The sequence below is a fragment of the Neovison vison genome, chromosome 12 (genome assembly GCF_020171115.1).
Source record: "Neovison vison isolate M4711 chromosome 12, ASM_NN_V1, whole genome shotgun sequence".
In the NCBI taxonomy this organism is placed as follows: Eukaryota; Metazoa; Chordata; class Mammalia; order Carnivora; family Mustelidae; genus Neogale; species Neogale vison.
This window is the reverse complement of record NC_058102.1, coordinates 103,443,499-103,450,650: the sequence shown is the minus strand read 5'-3', so window position 1 is coordinate 103,450,650 and position 7,152 is coordinate 103,443,499.

Here is a 7,152-nt window from a genome sequence, read left to right as displayed (position 1 = left end):
GATGGTATGACAGTGAGTTTTTCCAAAGTTCTTCAAAATACCCCTTCTGAACTGGGCTTTTCTGTGCTTTGATTTCCGCAGGCAACCTAATCACCCTACTCTCCTAAAATCCTTATTGGGTTAGCCCTTTTCAGCCAGTGAGTACCTCTCATTAAAAATGCTCCTCCACCATGGGAAGGAGATATTCCCAAATATTTTGTTACAGTGGTGGGATTATGGATGTTTATGCTCTTTTCTAAACCTTATGTACTTTTGGCATATTACTTTAAAATAGAAATTACTATGTAAAAAAAAAAAACTTCAGTTTTCCCAAAGCTCATTAAGGCTAAACAGGCTCATCATCACCAAATGATCATTTAAAAACACTGTTTGGTGATTAAATTGTAAATGAAGCAAAACCACATGGATTAATTTTTCCCACTGGGGACGTGATTGCAAATTTATATTTTATTGAAAATAATGTATTTGTAAAAGTTATTTTGTTTAAAAAAAAAAAAAGCCTCTTCAAACCAATGCTGAAGTAGCTATAGCCTGGAAAGGAACACGTATGAAATTAGGGTTTGCACTTGAACTTGCTGATGACTTCCTCTGGAAAAAGGGTAGGGGATGCAATAATTTATGGAGCATGACCTTTTATATTAAATGATGAGCCATGAATGAGGTAGCACAGTCTTTGGGTTAAGACACTAAATGTTCCTTATCGTCTAACCATCATACCATCTAACGAGACTGCAAGCACCCTAGAGCAGTGACTTGTTCCTTCAGCCGGCCTGTGAAGTCACCTTGCACTAAAGATTGTATAGAGTCTGGCATGCCGTAGCCTGCAGAGACTACTGGAAACTGATGTAGGACACTGAAAACTCTCGCAGAACGATTTTAAACAGTGTCATGGTAGTAGATGCTGGACACTGGGCACCCTTAGAGCTACAAGCAGTGCTCAGGTGGGCTGATGCAGCAGCGGCGGTCAGAGGTCCACCGGTGGTTTTCCCATACACACACTCCACCAGGGAACTGGGATCCCAATCATCTCTCATTTCTAGAGGACGTGGGCCCCTGAACCTGCACGGCTGCTAAGGCAGAAAAAAGACAGACTCTGTTTGGTTCTGGGACTTAGCACAGAGCTAGCTGGCTGGTTAGGCTCCAGTCCGTTGTGTTGGAGAAAGGGCACGAATCCAAGTGCAGCAGCCAGTGTGTATCAGGTGGACCCTGTACTGGGTCTGCAGTCCTGGGTGGACTGTATTCGGGTACTTCTGACCCTGGGATGCACCTGGAGGCCCACAGTCAGAGGAAAGAGATGGATTGTATTAGATACTGTCTCAAAGGGACCTCTTTGACCCCCTGCCCCTACCCAGGGATATTTGGCATTATCTGGAGACATTTTTGGTTGTAACCACTGGGGTGGCCGTGCTACTGGCATCTAGTGGGTAGAAGCCAGGCATGCTGCTCAACATTCTACAGAGCACAAGACAGCCTCCCACCAGCAGGACCTGTCTGGTCTGAAATGTCAGTAGTGTCAAGGTTGAGAAATCCTGCTCCAAGAAGAGTATGGACTGGGCCATTTTTTGGATGTAAGCTTTGTTCCTTTGTAGCAGAGCTATGAGCTGCGTTGATTGTTAAGCCCCTTCTTAGCTTTTTTTTGTTTCTTTTCATTTTTTTTTTTTACTTTTTTTCTTAAAAAAAAAAAGATCAGGGAGTAGGGAAATGTTGATGCATGGAAGACAGGTAGGAAATTAAGATTGTTTAGTGTGAGAAGGTGAAAAGTTAATCACCACTTGTTAGCCATCAGGCATGGATTTTTTTTTTTTTTTTTACATGAAGGATGTTGAGAAATTACTATTCTCTTTTGGAGAACATTGAAATAGAAATGATAAAGTTGAGGAGAAAAGATTTGTGTTTGATCTGAAAAGGTGTTTTTGTGTAACAAGAAATCAGTCTCAGTTGCAGAAGAAAGTTGTAAGATCACTTTTCATTGAAAAACTTTGGTGAAGGGCATTCATCTCTCGGGTGAAGACAACCTTGAACTCAGAGCAGAGTCCCTTTGCATCTGGGCAGCCTGCGGTTCTCTCATCCTATCCTTTCCATATTCCACAGGATAAACAATGTCACGATTGCTAATTTTTTTCCCCTTAACGTTCTATCCCCAGTTTTCATCTGCTCCCCTCACCGGCTCTCCAACCACATCTGTTAGTAGACACTTAAATGGTTACTGACCCTCCACGTTTTTCTTTCTGCTCAGGCCTGTTTCCATCTCTCTTCCTCCCAGCATCATTGACTGTTGGTTGAGAGCTTTCCAAGACTGACACTCACATCAAATGCCACCCTGTAATTGTGACCCACCCGGAGTATAAACAAGGAGCTCATCACTCTTTAAACCCACAGTGTGATGGATGCCTTGGCTCAGGAAACTTTGCAAGTCACATTAGCGTTGAATTTTGCTGCCTTATTGGATTTCAATGCTGTATCTAATTTGCTGACCAATATCATTATCCTTGGATCTTTCTTGATGTTCCTCCAAATCTCTCCTATCTGCCAAAGTTCTGTGATTGAGATGATTGTTTCCCTTGGAAAGTATTTTCCGGATGGATTTGATTTTTGTGGTTTCTGCCCCATGTTTGTTATAGAGGAGGGAGGAAATGATTTGATGTAATTTCTCTGCAAAGTTTTAACAAAAAAGAAAGGAGAATATAGGATTCTTTTCTCCTTCTTCCCTATCCTCTATTTAACCTCAATGTCTTCTACTATCATTTCTGCTTTCAAGAGTTTATTTCCAAATATCTTGGGCACAGTACTTGTGTCTCTGTCCTATGTAGACCAATTATCTTTATTTAGAGAAAAATTCTGTTTCATAACCGAACACTGTACACCCTTCTCCAGGCCGACAATCCTATAATGTTTTTGCCTGGCAATAATTAGAGAATATGAATGCTTTTGTAATAACTTGCCCCTCAGAGCACATATCTTCCCATTGGTAGCTCATTTGCATCATCTTTCCTGATGGAATTTTTTCCTTTCAATCCTACTATTTAAGAGGGCAGGCTTTGTGGTCAGTTCCACTGGTTTTAATCCTTGTTCTAACACTCTATGACCTTAGGTACATTATTTACACTTCCTTTGCATCAGTTTCTTCATCTGTAAAATGAGGCTCATGATAACATCGACCATAAAGGATTCTAGTGAGGACTAAGTAAGATGAATTACTTAATACAGGTCCTAGTGCAAGTAATTCCTCTATAAGTGTCAACTATGTGTAGCAGTTACCCAAAGAGGTCTGAAGCAAAGAGAAACACATTGAAGATGGAAATGTTCTGAAACCTCCAGAACTCCTAGGTACTATTATTATGTTATCTGCTTGTCACCATTTCTTCGTTGGACAGGTCCAGTTGTGGCCTCCATTTTGATCTTGGATGGATACCCATCCACAGGTCCTGGGGGAGACCACAGATAGCAGGTGAGAGGCTTGGCCCTGGGAGAAGTATGTTATTCCTGCCCACACTCTGGGACTCGCCTTCCCATGGTTTGCTGCCCTCAGTTGTCACCCCTTGCTGGGGTCATAGCCAGCTTTCTGCCGGCATGTCATTTTTCTCTCCAAGTCACAACTGATTTGTCAAGTCCATTTTTGTGAGCTCTGGTTTCAGATGTAGTCTAGAAACTGTCTATTCATCCTTTTTTGGACCAAGGCAGTTGGTTTTGTCCGGCCTTTTGTACTTTGGGGAACCCATTCATGTAGATATCAGTCCCCCCAGGTAGGGAAACAGATGCTCTGTTGCCCAGATTCAGGATATGGTAGCTGTGCATTTGCTGACTTGGAAGCCAGTACTTGAAGTTCCGTCAGCAGTTTCTTAGAAATTGTTTGTGCATGTGATCTGAGCCTCTAGCTCCTTGCTTACTTCCCAGACCTTTTTCTTATCTAGATGATTTATGAGATCGGACTCTCTAAGTAGCATATCTAGAGAAATGTGCATAGATCAGAACACGTACTATGTTTTTCTTTTAAATGTTGGTTATATATATATGAGCTTGGGTCTGTTTGAGGTCAGATTTTTGATGTCCTGAGGGGCTCATTTTGTTCACAACAAAGGGTGCACTGGCTGTCTTGTAACCTTACTAGGGGAATTTTGGGGTATCCCGACAAAAAGAGAAAGGTAGGTTGCAGAAGGAGGGTTTTGGGACACCATGGCCCCAGTTATTCCATCAGACCAGGAAACAAAACCCAAATAAGGATAAAGAGTGGAGAGACAAAGCCATGGGAAAGGGGAAGATTTGCCGTGGACACACTTCTAAGCCCTCCTCGGCCACACAGTGTCCCAAACCATTGATCTCAACCCAAAATTGCAAATAAGCCCAGAATTTCTATTGGCTGCCAAAAGCGTGTGTGAGTTGAATAATCTGCAGGGTACTGTCAAATATGAGCTGACACTGGCATTTAATCTTCTTCTTAACTCGAGTTTTCTGTGCTTCTCCAGAGCAGGAAACTCTTAGCTAAGTTGAGTCTGGTTCAGCTTCTGCATGTGTGGGCCATAGGCCACCAGGGAGCAGAGAAAATACCCCGTGAGGCCAAGAGTCAGGTGTTATATGTTCCTGTCAGGACCTGCTGACTCCCACTTCTTTGTTCTGCCCAAGGTGTTTTTGTGTTTATCCTTAGGCCAGCAGAAAAATCCAGCTCTGTTTACTTCCGTTCAACTCAGTTCCTTCTTAATCAGAAGATTCTTCACTGACTGTCAGTGACTGTGGAGGACCCTGAGACTTCCGAGTTGGAAAAGAGAGTCTCTGCCCTCAGAAAGTTCTAAGTAAAGGAGAGACTACAAATCAAACATCTGGTTTAGTGTGATATATGCCGGAACAGAGGGCGCGGGGGAGCCAAAGGAAGATAGAGGAGAGCTGCCTGCCTGCTGGTGTGAGGTGAGGTGGGCGGGGCAGGACGAAAGGGGGACCAAGAAGGCTTCTCAGAGGAGGTGAAAAGCTGAAACACAAGTAGGAGTGACTCTGGCAGACATCCCGGGAAGAGGGAAGAGCATGTGTGAAGGCCGGAAGTGTGAGACCCTGGTGCTTTTGCAGAGCTGCTAACTCTATGTGCGTGAAGCATGGGGCTGGGGCATGGAGTCTGAGAGGAGGGCAGTAGCAGGGAATGAGGTGGGAGAAGCAGGTGCCATGAGAATTTTGAAGAACCAAACAGGCCAGGGAGGTTATAAGATGCAAGGGAGAGGAGATTGTTTATAATGTTGCAACCCTTCCAGTGGTCACAGTATAAATGAAGGATTGGAAGCTGGGAGAAAAACATCTGTCGAGAATCTTCACTCTAAAGCCGATTGGGGTTACTTAGCAAGGTGAACCGAGGGCCCTCGTTTTGCACAGAGGCACAAGCACATTTTGTTAATGGTGTTCTGGGACGCCTAGCCAAACTTGCTCAGTGCCCTTGACTGGAAGCTAGCAGAGCTCCTATACTTTCTCTCTAGTGTGGATCCTTGGAAGGGTTAACAGAATAAAAAAGGAAACAGAGCTTCAGCTATGGGGTATGTGAAAAGATCTTGTGAAAGAAAGCAGCCAGAAAATCTCAGGCAGAGAGCGGAGGAAGGGAAAATATGCAGAGTAACAATGGATTTTAACAGAAATGTGAGCCCTTGGCAGAGGGGATGTGTCTGACTCACTCTTCAATAGGAGCTGAGCAGAGGGGAGTGTGGTGGCCGCCTGGTTACAAGAAGGGGATGGGGGATCTCAATAATCTGCATTTCATTCATGTACATTGTATTTGGACCTCCGCTCCATGTTAAGGATGGTACAAAGAATATAACCACAGGGGAGAGTGGATATTGATGTATCAGTTATACATCAGCAGTGATTCAAGTGGAAGCTTGCTTATATACAAAGTCAAGGCTAGGAAATAGTATCTTTGATGGTGTTGTCTTAGGATACAAAGAGTGCCAGAATTTGGCACTGAGAGCTGATGTTTATTAAGCATTTAGAATGTGACAGGCGTAATTCTTAGAGCCTTGCATATCACTCATTCAATTCTCCTGGCAGCTTCAGGAGCTCGGTCTTATTAACATCCCCATTTTACAGATGAAGAAACCAAGACACAGAATTTATGCAAGTGGCTCAAGGTTGCACAGCTCATGAAGTGAAGAGCCAAGATTGCAACCATCCCACTAAGCCTTCTCTGAGGATGGCCTAGTTAGGGGAGGTAAACCAGTTAGATGATATGGAAATGGATGTAGGTGCTGGTCAGAGCTGTTCACAGACAGCACTGGAAAATTCCAAGTGCCTTTGGGAGAACAGAGTCATAGGAAAAAGCTACAGAGGAAACCAAAAACAAGACATTCCAAAGCAAACCAAATGGCATGGTGCAACCTTGCTGGAGGCAGGGAGACTGAGCATCCTGGTGAGGACTTGTGGGCAGGGGGTGCTGGGAGGAGAGGCAGAGGTAGATTCCTCTGCTGGAGAGACAACTCTCCGAGAAGAGCATGTGTCAGCACAGCAGGCAACACAAAGCAAGGAGCATCAAAGGAGCACTGCCATGTGGTCTTCTGAAAGCCCCATGTTCGGGATTCTGCCCTGGCAGATGAAAACTGAGTGTGCAGGACCAGGTCAGCCCTGGCCCAGGGGAGCTGGCGCAGATGTGGAACCTTTATGAGGTTACCTGCTCTGCTCCCTGTCTATGTCAGATTTCACTTACTCATCTCAGAACACTCAAGTTTTCTAGCATTATATGCCCTGGGATAGCTCAGAGAAGATGCCACTGTTTCTTTTGTAGGATCAGAAATTTGTGAAATCAGCCATGGTTTCTTTAAATGCTTGAGTTGTCGGGTCACCTTTCTTTCTTTTTTTTTTTTTTTTCATTGTCTCAGTGACATTGAGAATTGAATCAAGAAACTCCAACCTCTGCTGGTCCAAATAACTTCCTTATTTTACAGACATAGAAACAGTCTTGGGAAGAGAGGTGTTTGACAGGCCCACCCAGCTGGTTGGTGGCAGGGGCAGCAGTGAGTCTGATTCTCCTGATTTCTGTTCTGTATCCCTGAGCCAGCTAGTTTTACTCAAGTTGTGCTTTTGCAAATTGCTCAGTTCAGATAACCAGTGAAGTGGTCAGTTATCCATTCAGAATGACTGTTCCTGTGCTAACAAGTCTCTTTATATTCGTTTTTTGCTCTATCCCCT